Source organism: Apteryx rowi, unplaced genomic scaffold, assembly GCF_003343035.1.
Source record: "Apteryx rowi isolate R43461 unplaced genomic scaffold, aptRow1 scaffold_241, whole genome shotgun sequence".
NCBI classification, from domain to species: Eukaryota; Metazoa; Chordata; class Aves; order Apterygiformes; family Apterygidae; genus Apteryx; species Apteryx rowi.
In genome coordinates, this window is record NW_020448764.1 from 372,355 (window position 1) to 388,980 (window position 16,626).

The following is a 16,626-nucleotide window of genomic DNA, read 5'->3' on the forward strand; positions in this document are numbered from 1 at the left end:
ATTACTTTTCTCAGCCACATCCCTTTACTGGCCAAGGAAAAGTACCACTGGGGGAGAGAGAACTCTTATGCAGAAAAAATGTGATACTAAACATAGCTTTGAACAGTCAGTCTATGCAGAAATTACTGTTCTTTCTCCAGAGGCAAGCAGCAACACATTCATACAAGTGTGTTTTATTCAATTCATGTATTTAGTGAGACTTTTCTTATAATGAGGAAAGAATAAAAGAGAAATTGGAGTAAAGTGTTATGAATGTCCCTTCTTATGGCTTCTGGCAAAGACAAGAATTTTTGTCATTTGATCAGAATAGCTGTAGATCTAGACACTGCTAGTCCTATATCTTAACGAAGCTCTCATTTCCTTCCATGGCTTAGTCATTAATTAGATCCCAAAGTTGAACTCCCTCCCTGATTAACTGCTTTGAGAGTACATAAATTCCATTTTGACAATTGCAGAATAAATATCTGGAATGCACTGAAACAAGTATTTTCGCAATCAAACAAGCCACTGAGCATCTAATCAGTGTGAGTCCCCAGATGACATCTCATTTCATTGCAGCAAGCTCTCTTGTCAGGACATACCATTCCAAACTGGCTGCCCCAGAACACACAAACAAGATGCAGAAACAGAACAGTCAAAAGGAGAGCAAACAAGGTTCAAAGTGCATCAAGACTTTTGCAGATCCTGAACCAAGGGGTTTCAGTAGACAATTGTTTATCTAATGAATTACGCATACACATACCCTGTGCTTTTATTATTTAATTACCAACTTCTGGTAGGACTGTGATGAAACCCAAACAAATGTGGATTTTGAATACTGTCACTCTAACCCTTAAAAGGGTTTCTGAGGGCATGCGAAATTTGAATAGAGACATCACCTAGAAACTGGCTACACAGAAAGAAAAATCACCTAATGAAAGCAAGTAATTACAAGTCAGATAATTATAGCTGCCTCCAGCAACATCTCTGATAGATGTAACAGACACAATCCTTTCCTGGGTACATTTTATGAAATCGTTCTGACACATCTTCCCAGATTTTAAAGAAGTTGCATACCGTGTAGACTCAGGATTCACAGTCCTTGACTGTTCAGGTGAGGCAAGAGAAGAGTTTAAGGCTCCCCCACTTTCCACTTCGCCCTTTGCCAAAAGTTTATGTCCCTGCAGCAGAGCAGGTGGTGTCTACACCTCAGTAACTGAGGTCTGCAGCCTGAATACTGCTAGCCTGAATATCAAGATTAATGACAGTAACCAGCAGTGAAAGCAAGACAAACAAGGGTACTAGTATAAATGGGCTAAAAAAGCAGTCAGGTGAGTTTAAGGAGTTAAGAGTCCTCAAAAAGATTGATAATTTCTGGCTGAAGAAATCCCTGAATTGTGAACCATTGCAAAGTAAAGGTATATTAGAGGAAGTGCCACTGGATACCTTGTATCTAGCTGTGGACACTATCACAGGCTCCACAGTGGGCTACACAGACCTTCTGTCTGACCCAGTACTGCTCTCCTTCTGGGAACTTCTCCAGGCACCACAGCTAAATCCAACAGGAACTGTTAATCAGAACACACAGTTTGAAGAGATTTAAATAGCATAAACAGTTCATCAGAGCAATTTCAAAGTTGAAACAGCTAACACAGAAGATTATCTTGAGACTAGTTCAGTAACAGTGGTCAAGATCCTTTAAAACTAGACCTGCATAGCAATTTTGACTTGACTAGATAGTAACGTTTTAAACACTACTTAGTAATTTCCCCCATAGAAGGCCTTTGTGTCTTTGAATGGTCTATAATGAAAACTAGTTTGCATCAAAAGAAGAAACATTGTGAGATTTAGTGTGAAAAAAAGTTTTACTTTTTTGCTACTAATGGGCAAAAGTCAGTGTCTAAGCGCAGATGTACGCTACTGAGTTTTGCTGGTACAACTACATTGTCTTGGTATGTGAAAAATTTGTATGGACATCACTATTCAACAAAACCTCTGGCAGAGCCAACACTGTGTCAAGAGTGAGCAGCTTTTGCTGGCTTAATTCACGTATTTTGGGCAGAAGAGTATAACTACATGTAAATCAACTCTTTCTGCCAGTATGGAAGAGAGGCTATACAGCAGAGCAACAGGAAAAACACAAAATACAACTTCTGTAGCTGACAAAAGAATTAAGTGTAATACAAAACTTGATTATTTTCTCAGTTTAAAGGTTTATACAGGAATTTCAGAGCATTTGGCTCAAGACACTTTAGAAACAAAAATATTGACACTTTTCCAGTGTCGTATTGGACTAAAATCACAGGAACAGCACTTAAAAAACAAACAAAAAGCCACTGGACAGTATCACCATTGCTGCCTCACACATGCTTTTCTAACACAGGGGGGAGAATTTCTTCAGAAGCTTTTGCACACACCCCCGTCCCTCCTCCCAAAAGGAAAAGTATTCGTTAGTAGCACTAAATAATGGTTCTTACTGTAATCAGTTAGTACTGAACAAGTATTTCCAGTAGACCTCCCAAAACAAATACGTGATACAAGCACATCTAAAGCAAGCACTGTGCTTAAAGGCATGGTTAAGAATCGTATCTTAGTCTGAGACAGGAGATTAGAGCCTTATCTGCACATCCCTGGCTCTCCCAAGAACCAGCCAGAGGTTACAATCTCTTCAGACCTGCTGATATAAATACTCCCAAGTATCAACCAGCTCTGCTGAAGTTGAAGCAGATCATTCAGGCATATATGAGTAGGTTGCAAAGGGTCTGGATTAATGTTTCTCTGTTTAGAGGAGAAGGATCAAAAAGGGAGGGAAAGGACAAGGGATAAAGCAGAGATGCCATCCCAGAAACAGACAAAAGGACCAGCTGTTCATCAAAGCAAAGAGAAACACCTTTGTGTGTCCTCCTAACAGGTCAAAAGAGACTTGCTTTCTCTTAACTTACATTTGCTCTTTCTGCAAGTGAGAAGGCTACTAGAACAAATTTAATTAGGTTCATACACATATGCAAGAATTCCGAATTTCAAAGTCTCAACGACATTAATTGCACATAACAAAAACAGTGGGGAACGACAAAGTTCGGTAGTTAAAATATATATATATATGCATTTCATACTGTTCAGGTTATGCAAATGGAAGTAACACATTAATAGAAGTAATGAAGTTTGTTATTTCTAAAACATCAGAAGGACATCGCCATTTCAAAAAGAACAAACCACTCAAAGTGGCTTGAGTGAAATAAAACTACAAAACATACTGTAGTCCACACAAGCTGCCTCTAAATACTTAGTTTTGTATACTATATCTAGATATGAGAAAGATAGGAGGAACGTGTGCACACAACTATAAAATGAAAAGTGAGAGAAAATATCATACAACATAGCGTGTACTTTTAACCCAATTTCTTAGATCCTTTTCTACAAACGTAAAGGCAAAAAAAGTTTTATTTTAATCATTCTGCAATCTTAACTATCACAAGTAACTTCAGTCCTTCTGCCAGTTATCCCTGCACCACACAATGCAAAATTAAGAGTAATTTGATTGTTAAAATTTACTAAGAGATTGCTTTACTTCACCTTCTATTTTGCATATGTACACTGAGTTGCTGGCTGATCAATCCCAAGAATGAATACACTCACACACACACAGAGTCATCTTGATTTTATAAAATAGAGGAGTCTTAAAGCAATTCTCCTCAATGCTCCACATGGTATTACAGCAATAACAGGTCAGAGAACCTTGACTAAACATAGGATATAGTTATCCTGAATTAGGCAGTGGGTATTGTTGCTTACTGCTCTAACCAAGGTTTCGTCCCCTGCCTAAACCCACAAGGGCAGTACAATGAAACAGGAATACTCTGCGTCTTCTTCAGTTTATTATTATTTTTATTTTTAAAATCCCACCCACAAAGCCACAGCAATGGGAAGCTGTAGTGACACATTGATGTGCGCTTTGGGAAGAAATTAGGTATGCTAAAMTGGCAGGGGACAGTTGGTACTTTTGCCTTGAAAGTGAAGCAGAGAGGAAGATATAATATTTAAAAAGAGAGCTAGTCTCTGGCTGTTTAATAATTGCTTGATACTTAAAACACTAACAATGTTATCGTACCTGTAACTCAGTCAAATTCCATTTTCTACCTCTAAAGCTCTTTTAAATTGGCCTTCTTTACCATACAACAGCTTCTTAAACCACTATAATATGAATACCTTAAACACCTTAATATTAAACAGCCAATCCAAGATTTCTCTTCAGCTGTTTGTTACTTTAGACAACAGTCCCAAAAAGCAATCACAAAATCACTTAGGTTTTTAAAAACAAAATCCCTCTGGTCTATAACAATGGCATAAAAAGTTTAATTCATGTGATGCTGATTAGATCTTTACATTTGAACTTCTCTCTAATTTGATGTTACCTACCATTTCTAGTTTTCCACAGTACTGCTTCTACTCTAAGGCTACTCTTTAAATACACAATATTTTGTGAACCATATACACAAATTTAGCTGCAGTATAAAAAAGAAAAATAAAATTTAATAATCTGGAAGAAGCAAGGAAGTGGGAAGCAGTAGTAATGATACATGGAAGAGCATATGAACTCATGCACATGGCTGTCTGAAATACCACAAAGCAAGCTGCAATACTCTGTTCATATTTCAAATTCTCCAGTGCTGACACATGACCAACCTGTGACAGAAGGAGGATGATTTACAAAACCCAAGTATTCATGAAACCTACCACATCAAAGTCAAAAGGAAGGAATTCCTGCAACTGCACTTTTAGTTTACCAGGTGGTCTAGCAGGACCAGAAGCACTTTGAACATCATAGTCACCTACCTGCTATTTGCTCAAATAGCACAAGGAACATTAAGATTATCATTGTTCAATACTTCTGGAAAGGAGAATTTATGTTTGAAGGATAACTGAGATGGCCAGAAGCTAAAAAGTCTTTCCTTTTTTATACAGTTATGCTACTAACCATTGCTATAATTCCCCCTCAAAATCTCATGGCCCAACTTACAAGGGCTTGGAGAATGCTAAAAAGGCAGTCTGGACTGGAATATGGCTTCCTAGCACTATCCTGTAGCATCTTTTCAGTCCAGCTGTAGGCTGACATGACTGGCTTCACAAAGACTTTTGCAGACCTCTTTTTGTTCAAATATAGAAACCTCAGATTTTTAGGATGACAGGCAAAAACTCAGTGAAAGGAAAGAATGTAAAGGCTGGACCACCAGTATCAAAGAGAAGACTACCAAGAAGGCTAGGAAAAGAAAGACACGCCAAGGTTTTTTTTGCTCTCAACAGTATTAGTGTGACTAAGCACTGACTTAACAACCTATTATACTGGTTTGAATTTTGGTATATTTAATTACAGCCTTCTACATGCAAGAGACTTGTCTTCAGTCCTGCAGAGAGAAGTATACAATGAAAAAAAATAACAACTTGCCAAAGACTAAACAAACAAAAGCTGAGAAGTTTCAGTATTGTCTATAATCAGAGTCACATTTCTCCAGTCTTCCTATTCACATCATGATGCTTCATTATAATTCCTCAAGTCTTTGCATGGCTGTAGAAAGAATTGCAAAGGGTGACTACTAATATTCTTGCCCTTCAAATGGGGGATGTAATTTGGGTTCAGTAAGGGAGCATTAGAAGATGACACAGAACTCCACCCACCAAGCTGCAGTACCTGCACCTCCTGGCAATGAATATTATGGAAAAGTTGAAGATCTTCCAAAAAAAATTAATTTCTACCTTTTATTCCAAATCACTAGCAGAGAGGAAAAAAAGCCATACAAGAAAGCAGTATGTGAGTGTGTGTATATGTTATTTACAAAAGGTTAAGACTGAGCAATGATGAAATACAATGTTCACGTTTAGATTATCGTGTCTTCTCCAACCCTGTGACTAAAGTTCATCATCTGGCTTCTGGAATATGTCAGTCTCCAAACCACAGAACAGCAGCAGGGAATTAAGGGAGATGTGGGGAACAGATACAAATTAAGACACAAAATCTCACATAGTTAAGACAGAAATACATAAATGTCATATTACTGCAATATCAAAAAGGGGTAGAGGAAACAAGGGCCTGCAAAACTGAAGGTATTTTTCAAAGCACTTCAAAGTACTGCAGCATAACAGAAAGGAAAGGAAAAAGATGAAGCCAGAAAAATCCCCCCCCCCCAAAACAACAACAAAAATGCAGCCCACCAAGCTATTAGCAATATCATACTTGAGGAAAGTTAAGAAAATCACCACTTAACCACATCAGGGAGCTTTCTCCCCCCAATAATTTCTTTGATAACATAGGTCACTGTTTCAGAACTTCACATTTTGACTCTCTCCACCATATATTTGGTATGTGTTTATCTCAAAGGTAAAGGTTCAAGAATTCACTTACACTGGCAGCAAAACACCACAGAAGAATGAATATACAAAGATGGAGAAACAAGAAGAAAAGCTTTCATTATATCTGTATCTATATATAAAGCACTATTCCATTGTAAAACAATCAATAATAACACAAGTCAATCAGTTGATCTAGTTGCTTCAAAAGCCACTGAGAGCTACTGCTTTAGGAAGAACTAAGCCAATAAAACTTTTCCAAGGAAACCTGTTGCTCTCTGAGCTGCATGAGCCATTGAATAGGAATTTCTATGAACACTAGTATCATCTTTGTTGTGCTCCCATGAACTACACTACGAAAAATAAGCTGGCTCTGGAGTGATTCATAGTGCAACATCCAATTAGCAACTGAACTGGGATCAGTGGCTGAAGCAGGACTGGATGCTAAACTACTGAAGTGATGAAGAAAATGTATTTTTTTTTAAATCCTCCAGACACTGACAATTTGTGTTACATAATATATAAGGATATGTTTCTTAAATGGCTAGAGTGAATTTTTTTAAGCTAGCCAAATGGTCTCCTACTTTACAGATAAAGAGCACTGTATGACTATTTACTTACTGGTGAAGACTCTGCTGTATATAATGTTCAAGGATATTTTCTCTAGGACAATGTTATCATTAGAATACAAAGGTTTTGCCAACATGACCTGACCCGCTCCCTATCACACTGGAATGCGCTATTTTCTAGGTGTGCAGGTTTGTGCGTGCTGCAGTAGGGACTGGAGACAGGTAGCGAGAAGGAATAAGGAATGCCATGCTGGGACTTCAGCAAGAGGGGCTAGAAAACATCTGTTTCTTCTGTACATGCTGACTACAAAACAGTCTTACTGCTTCTGCAGGCTACTTCAGTTGAAGCTGTTAAAAAACAATGCAATAGTTAATTTAAACACAGAACAGCAAAATATTTCACTTGCTTAGCAGCTGATCAGTACCTGTTTCTAAGATGCTGCAAATATTTAATACAAATCTGCTGACTTTTGCCTTAAAATAGATTCTGTTTGAATTGTTTTTATAAAGCAGGTTCAAGGAAACCAAGTGTCAGCCAAACCTTGCTTCTACCAGCTGCATCTACTTGAGCATATTTGCTAAATCATATTTTGAATTACTTTCAGATCTACTTAAAGTTAGGTTTATTTCAGAGCAAGAGCCCATTTTTACCAGATGGAAGTTTTCAGACCACGAGTTTTTAAGCTCAGGCACTTGCTGAGGGTTGACTGCACACATTAGTGGAGAAGAAAAAGAAAAAAAAAAAGAAAAAAACCCCCCACACAACAGCTTTTCTGAAGTTAAAAAAAAAAAAGAGCAATAACAATTTTATTTAAAGACATTATTTAAATAAGTAGGCTTTTTCATTCTCACTGGCCTTAGAATTCCCCAAATACATTACAAGACAAACTCCTAAAACACCTTCTGCTATCAAGATAAACCAAATGAGCACAGCCTGCTTACAAATTCACTGTTTCTATGCAAGCAAAAGTTGTTTTTGCTGCACGGTCAATCAAGAGCTAACACAAAAAAAAGCTTTCTACGGGCACACACATCTCAACCATATATACATACTCTACAATAACGACTCTGCAAGACAAGCAACACAAAACATAGTTCACATTTTGTGCTGCATAGGAGCTAAGCCTAAAACAGAAAAGGAGTTTTCTGCTTTAATTCACCTGAACATACATGGCCTGTGATAATTCGACCCAGATACTATTTAGATGCACTGTCCTGGGATCTACACTCCCTACATTTCTCTTCATGCTTTATTCAACTCCTACTCGAGATATCTGTACTTAGCTAGTAAGCTTGAAAGTAACCTGGAAAAAAAAGGTTAGAAGTTGTGCTTTTGTCTCCCTTCTCTGCACTTTTTCTTAATATTTACTTTGTAAATCTTAAAGATTTGGGTCTTATCTGGAGTGAGACACTAGGTTTTTGCATAAGGCGGAGGGTGTGGGGATTCCAGCTTTACTGATCAGCCCACTTTCTGTCAGGTCTAGCACCACACTTCTTACAGCCAGCCTCCTTTAAGATGATCCCCTCTCCCCTTTTTAGTCACTTCTTTTCATCTGCACATCACAGTTCAGGCTGCTATGCTGCAACTAGATGCAAACTAGATGACCAAAATTAGCTTCAAAATGTTACAATACATAATACAGCTGTATATAAAGTCTTACGAGGTAACTGGAAAAGAGAAGCATTCTATGCTACGTTCCCTTTGAACTCAGAGCAAGATATGGGTGTTTCAGAGAGTAACTGGGGTTTGAGACTCCCTTCTGCACCACCTGCTTCCTCCCCACCCCAAAAGCCACAGGCACCCAGTGCATCACAAACACTGTCACAACCCACACTGATGCCTCTGTGAAGTCCTGCCTAACCTGCACTGCCTTGCCAAGGCTGCTTCATTTCCTCCCACCAGTGGGTTGAGTGCAGTTCCTAGGTCTCCAGTCTAACAGCCACAGCTGACTTTTATATTGCATATTTAAAATAAATACTATGAAAATTCTTTACAAACTGTGTGTTGGAAAAACTCCATTTACCACTAAAATGCAAAAAGATACAATTTCAGAATAGCTCTAGTCTATCTAGAAGCACAACTATGATTACCTTGTGTGCCAAAAGGTTAAACATCTAAAGAGCATTTTACACCCTGTGCTTATTACAGGCATGAGGCAAAGCTGCTCTTGATCCTCTGTACAGCACAGGAGACAATTGGAGGCAAAGGTCAAATCCAAGCAGTACTTATGTATTTTAGTCAGTCAAGTTATACTCCCACACAGACCATCTGCAAGCCAAAATATAACACACACACACACACCCCACACACACMCCCCAAACCATAGGCGCCCTGCTCTGGCCTGAATGGCAGAACTGTCCTGCCTAGTCAGTGATGACTATACTAACTGCCGTAAGGCTTCCTTGCTGCAGTTTATGCAGAAAGTGTTTCCCCATAGCTCAGGACAGAATATCAGATAAGATAGCAAGCTAGTTTAACAGACCATTAAAATAATAATAATAATAATAATAATAATAATAATAATAATAATAAAGAATCCAGCATAACTTCAGAGGACAAAACTCTTTAAGGTATTTTTACTGCCATGAAATTAAATAAAAAAAAACACCACACCATGATGGATGCTGTGTGCACACAAGGAAAGCATATTATGGTTTTGCATGCAATCATTCATATTAGTGCAGTTAGGATCAAAAAATTTAACAGGATTGTTTTCTAACATTCATTCATTGCTAAAACAATACCTCTCAGAAGGGTAACATCTATTGTGTTGCCAGCAATATTTTGGGTTTCTCTTTCAAAAGACAAAAAACAATAAAAAGAGTATGTTAAAACAGGCATGTTTTTCTCCTCAGTCACTGATGACTAAGTCATTCAAATACCAAAATACTTCCAATAGTAGGTTAGTATCAGAAGTTGAAATAGGAAAATACACTGTTTGATTATTTGCAAGACAGCAACGAACACATTTTAGAATTCGCTAAAAATGCAAATGGTATGCTCCAAGTGTTTTAATTCTGTCTATGTATCAGCATTTGCAACTCTTACTGCTAACACTGATATAATTAGTTTTGTCTACAGGTCAAAAGAAGGAGAAAGAGTATTTACTGCCATTTAATAGTCCATCCTATTTACTGCTTACTACAGCAAAGTACACTATCAGTAAGTCATCATTTGATATTGAAGTCTATTAATGAACATTTTCTCTCATTTTTCCTAAACTATCAAATGACTTTTGTTATTGTGGGAGACTCTGCATGCATGCAAGATTGCTAAATGAAAGGCTGAGGCATGTCCCCACAAGAAAGTTATCTGTATAACCCACACTTGATTTTTTTTTTTTTTAAAGGGTACTAGAGTTACTTTTTGTAGATTAGATAAGGAATGCTCACATGAGATTTCAAGACAACAGTTAGAGGAATGATGGTGAGGCATCAAGTGACTGGATTTTATTTTTTACAGAGTTCTAAGAATTCCACTATATAATCTTCAATTTCAAACACTATTATGAGCAGGCAGAAGCTTAAAACATACATTGAAAGGAAAGTTACAACAAGAATTGATAACACATTATATTTAAATTCATGATCAAACAATTTAAAACCTGTATCATAGTAAAATCAGAGAAAAGAAAAAGGATTTTATTTAGTTACACAGATTAATTTTCAAATATTCAATTCCATGTTTATATTTCAGGAACTAGAAAGATCGTAATCTTATTTAGTTGCTTCCTGAGGTAGAACTGGGGAAGCAGCAACTAACTTTCTCTTTAGAGAATTGTATGCCTGACAGAAGTTTGACAAAATGCTGTATGTGGTCTGTCTGTATGAGGGATAATGTAGCTTGAAGAGTCCTATATTTAGAAGGGATCTACTGTTTCACTTTCAAGAAGTATGGATTTGATTATCTCTTCACTACCTTAAATGCAGCAGCTGAAGTACTTATTTTCTATATATATACATATACAGAAAGATTATGGTCACAGAGGCCAAGTAAATATTGATTTTATTATAGCTGAGCTTAAAGTAGAAGTTAATTTCAATGGTCTGTACAAAGTGTTTTGTTAATTGCTTAAAAAATATATATATATATATAATTGTATTTTACAACTTATTAAACCTGATAAGAACCTTTTAAAATAATCTGAAGCTTAAAATGATTGAGCTCTACAATTCTAGTAGGGAAAAGGTATATCTGAGGGGAAAAAAAAAAAGTGACGTTAAAAGCTACATCATTTCACCAACCCATCGCACAAAGCATGATTCTCTGTTGCTGCCTGAGGAAGGTGGTCCTGAAGTGTTTGTTCAGAGGTCAGACACTCAAAAAGGTCAGTCCCACAAAAGCACGGAGCTGGAAGCAGCCACCAACACAAGCGGGAATAGATAGGGTACGTGACCTGCCCGGTCAGCATGCGCTATCTTTTTATCAAGCGAGTCTGATGGTGGGGGCAGGGGGAAGCATTCCCTGTTTTAGACAGTTTAGTAGAACAATAGCAAATACATGATCTTTTACTAATACGTTCACAGTTCAAGTATCTGCCCAGCCCACTTCGTATTCCAGGCATAAAACTTAACCCTGCATCTATAATATTACAAATTAGCATGCCTCAGGCCCTAATTTCAAGTTAAATCAGACCCAGAACAGTTAAGCAAGCCTGGACAACATTTCATCTCAATAAAAAGGAGATATATTTCATAGCTGCAGTATGAAACCCAAGCTTTAGCAAATTTTAGCAAGATAGTTACAAGCATCCTGGTTCCATCTGTACAAACGATGCTAAATGCTCTTTTAACTGTCAAGTATCACAAAGTTGTTAGTGAATATTGCTACGTGCTAGGTTTGATCAGGGTAGACACAAGCGAAAAAAGCTGTAGAACGTCAGCTTTACAAAATGAATTACTACCATTGAAGGAATTAATCTGAGAAATTTAATCTTTCTCAAGCTACACACAAGCATTCCCCAGCTACTGATTTCATTTATCATATGAAAGTTACATTCCTCAAAATGACTTTCCCCTACTCAACCAAATCAGCTTAGATACACAAAAAAGTTAAGCTTCAATAGATGATTTTATTCAGAAGATAAACCTAAGTTTAAAAAAAATACATGGAAGCGTACACCTACAATTATTTATAATATATTAAATGGAGGGATGTGAGAAGTCCTGACTCCACTCCACAAAGACCAGAACTCATCAGCCACAAACTCTATCTAGGAATTTTTAAAGAAAATTCCCTTTCATCATTTACTTTGATGCTTTTCTGAATGTTCAGATGAAAATTCACCTCAGCACATGCTAAGTGTGAAACTACAACGCAACTCCTTCCCAGCAAAACTACTGCACTTTTTACCCCCTGGAAGGCTCAACTAGGGAATTACTCCAACTCATTTTCTCAGCCACTCACTTTGGGCAGATGACAATGCGCTCCACCCAGGCGCCGTACAAATTAGGTCACATAGCAGACCCTGCTCCTGCCAGTTCCTCTCCTATTCATAAGCGACTAGAACAGGAAGCATACGGCACCCTCAAGTTAAGGGTCAGAACATTTCAGTGAAAACATAAAAGTGAACCAACATCAGATTATTCATCCGCTAGAGAAAACTCAGTTTCTCCACATGGCAGAAGTGAGTCAGAGACAACTGCACTGACATAATGCAAAGGGGCACAGGCTATTTCCAAAAAACACACAAAAACAAAACCAAAAGCAGACAAAACCCATACACCAAAACCCTGCTACTTACAAAAATTACTGTGCTATAAGACTTTTTCAGTACATGTATTTAATAATATGCTATACATAGAAAGAGGAGACAGTTAGGAGGAAAGAGGGAAAAGGAGAGGAAAAAAAAAAAAAAAGAGGCCTGCAGAACCTTAGAAGCAGTTCATGTGAAGACTCAAAGGGCAACTATGCAATGAGAAAACTATCTGTTCTTGTGCATTTCATCTAGAACTATGCTATTTCAAAATAGATTCATCATCCGCAGCTGCCAAAAATGAAATATACATTTTTGTGTGTTTAAGAGCCAGAGTTGTTCCAAACAGCACATTTGAAACTGATGCTCCAGCACAACTCTACTAAGCAAACTAATCTACTCAGGGCTTCGCAGCTGCTTACAAGAACATGAACAACACAGTAAACATTATTATTATTATTATTATTATTATAACAGCTTTTTGCCTCATGACAAAATAACTTCAAGCTGCTATCAGTGCATATATCTTGTGGCAACATAGATAAATTGCTTCCACCTGAAAGGAAGCTTTTAATTTACAGTCTAGCATTCCTGGGATTTTCAAAGTGAGGCTATCAGAGCTAGAAGGACATGCTAATAGAAGCTAAACACAATTTCAAGAGACATTGTTAAACTACTGGTTTGCAAAATGCCTCGCTCATGTCACTGTCCTTATTTCCTATTGCTATAAAAAAAAATTAAGACTAATTTTAATCAATTGGGGGGGAAGGTTTGCACAACAATGTTTGCAATACAAAGTGAACTGATTTGTTTTGCTTCTGGTGACAATTACATGAAAATTTAGCAAAATAAACAAGCAGTGGCTACTCCTAAGATGCCAACAAAGATTATTCAATTACTGCAGAGGGCCTAACTGGCTTCAAGAGTTGGCATTTTATAGGAACAGTGCTGTAAGGGCAGCCTCTTTAAGAAGGTTTCATAAAACTGACAGCTTTTTCTACTCTCTTAAACTACGGTAAGAAACATTCCCTCAAGTGACACGGTGACATCCATCTGAACAATTAGGCAACTGAGAGGAAAGGTTTCAAATAAATATAAATATATGTATAGCCCAAAACGTGTTTGCCTCTTATGTGGATCAGAACTTTCCCTGGAAGAATATAAAGTCCCTCCCACAGACGGGAGTGCCCCCAAAAAGCAGATCTACAGTCCTACAGTTTATGAAAAGTTAGGAACATTATAATGCAGAGAATTTCACAGAAAAATCCTGCCACTTGCTTAAAAGCACTTGTATCATAGCTGATAATAATAAAAAAAATTGCAATGTATTATTTTTTTAAACAGAGAGCTCTCAGCTCAGAGAGTGTTAAACAGGACTTAAGAATTGATCACAAAGAGTTACCTGCTCCTGCATATAAAGCACTTGAACAGGCAACTAGCTGCAACTTACCTAGGAAAATTTATACATTAGCCTGGCCCCAGTTAGAACAGGCACCCTTACAATAAATCATCCATATACAAACAAACATCATAATCTTAGCTGTGTACACCCACTGACACTTACCTACTAAAAACACCTGAAGGACAGAAAAGGAAAGACTCAGAGGGATACACCTCGTGCTATTCCACAAATAAATTTTTTGGAGGTTTCACAACTGCAGTGTTCACCAGTTAATTGCATAGCTGGTTAAAACACTTAACCTCCTCTCCCAAGTTTAAACTTCCCTAAGAACAAACACCCATACAAGAAGAAAATAATCCCAGAAATAGTTCTCAAAAAAGACACCACATACAGCACAGATCAAAAGTTTCCTCTGAATAAGTGCCAAGATTAAAAACAAAAAACAAAAACCAAGCTGACATTTTCCTAGTTCTAACTTTCTAAAAAGAAAGTCAACTAAAGTAAGTTGTATCTAACTAGCAGGTTGAATGCATGCTAGAGATTCAGAACATCAGATCTCTCTCAGACCTGTACTTTTAGTGAAAACTGCAAGTCACCGACAAAAGCAAATCCATTAATCATAATGAGTTTTCTTGACATTTTTGTCAACTTTGACAGAGTTTGGATTGGGCCTTAAAGGAAAGTTCTGATCTTGTATAAACTCGCATATATCCAATCCAAATCCACTTCAGTGTTACCAGAAGCAAGCATAAGTAAGATCAGAGTCTCAGCTTGTCATTTTATTCTATTTAAAATTAGTAATTCTGCTTCTAAGTCTTAAGTGAATTGTTTTCTTGCTCTATAAATCTATATTCAGACTCCAGCTTTGTACAAAAAAAAAAGATCAAATTATCTACTGATCAGTAGGTTCTGCAATGAAGCCCTGACACCAATTCACAAAATAATCAGTCCCCATCTGTCAATTACTGTGTCTATTAAGCATATTCACAAGTATTTGGAATCTTCAAATCCTGTTTACCACGCCAATCTAGCTTATTTGGCCCTGGTCATCGTGAAGCAGAGGACTACTGAGCCCGTGAAATTTCAACCAGGGTGGGTAAGAAGGGATGCAAGAAAGAAAAGGAAAAAGAAACATTCCAATTTCTTCTTCCCCAAACCCCATAAATATTCTTTCCAAATTACAGGAAATATTGCTCCCAGGACATTCCAAAATTAGAATGCACACACACACTAACTACTCTTTTCCCCAGTTTTGAACCAAAAGAAAAATCCCATCATGATCATATGCTGTACTGTGAGGGGTGCTGGAACTGTTATAAGTATGTACATCCAACAGTCTCAGAAAGTTTGGTAAGCAGAACTGTAGAGAATAAATACAATTAAATATTGAAGTCACTAACGTACTGTACAGTTTCAGAGAAGTAGAGACATTTAGGCTTCCAATCCTGTCTTACTTGTTTTTCCATAGTTTAAGAACATATTCTTAGAAAGGGGAGAGGAAAAAAAAAAAGAAAAAAAAAAAGAAGAAATAGGCAGAACCACCGTAGGGGTAGAGGGGGGAATGCTGTATGTAAAAAGGAAACCCACGACAAAAGCATTACCAAGTGGATCTTGTAGATGTTAAGCAGCCACAATTTGCACAGTGCTTGCAATGGAGTAGAGCCACACAAGAAAAACAGACCGTAAACAGTCTCTCTTTCGAACTGTTTCCTGCCGTGTCTTTGACAACCTGCTGCTATTAGATTCAGCAAACTTGAACCAAGTTAATAAAAGCACAGTTTGCATCAGGTATAGAAGATGTAAACAGACCCACATGGCTAGATCCCTTTATCCATCACAGCCTTAAAAATATATTTAAACATGCACTCACCCAGTAGAGAATAACAAGTCTGTGTGTCAGTATTCCAAGGCATAGCAAGCTTGTGCTTTTTCCATACAATTTTTTGAGCTGTTTGAACACTCATGACCAAGCTTACTGTTTAAAAACAGGAAAATGAAGATGTAGAGGAAGTACACACTAATACCCACACAAGAACTGCATGCCGGGATTTGAGGGGGAGGGAAGCATTGGTTTTCCTCAGAGACTTTGACACATTCAGCCACAGAGTGAATGACAAACCAGTCAAGAAAACAAACCTTTTACAGTTAAAGATTATAAATAAACAATAAAAGACCTAAAGCTAATTAACACTTTTATCAGAAATAAAAAAAATAAAAGATACCCACAGATGAATACACCACTTCGCTATCCTTATGAAAACAGAATACTTCTAGGCTTTCAAAGAATTCACAAGTTAAAGCCTATGTACAGAAAGTAGGAAAGACACCAGCAATTTCCCTGTGCATTTAACATTAACTTTGCAAAAAGCTAGTAACGTTACTGCAACACTTTTTCTACATGTTTGACAGAACGTGAATCCTGAACAGCCAAGGTAAGCATCCACATCTTTTACTGGTATTTTAAAAAAAGGAAATTGTAATGCAAGATTTCAGCATAAAAAGCAAGATCTGCAGATAAACCTCCATGCCAACGCAACAATTACAAATTCTGATTAGGTACGCTATTCCCACTGGGCAGTAATTGCAAACAAAACACACTACAATATAGTAAAGCAGAAGCTTAATAACGTAAGGGTAC

At 37.3% G+C, this 16,626-nt stretch overlaps 1 protein-coding gene across 5 annotated transcripts in view; it reads right to left on the reverse strand.

The window, feature by feature from the left end:
• The window catches only part of UTRN (utrophin), a 366,002-nt gene extending 350,120 nt beyond the window's left edge, over window positions 1-15,882 (reverse strand). For 3 of the 5 annotated variants that reach the window (XM_026066459.1, XM_026066460.1, XM_026066458.1), the window contains exon 1: window positions 1,426-1,515. The gene's annotated coding sequence lies outside the window, so the exon portion shown is untranslated. Of the gene's footprint in view, window positions 1-1,425; window positions 1,516-15,858 lie in introns of those variants that run through there. The other 2 variants (XM_026066463.1, XM_026066461.1) reach the window with 1 other exon arrangement.
• Window positions 15,883-16,626: the final 744 nt, after the last annotated feature.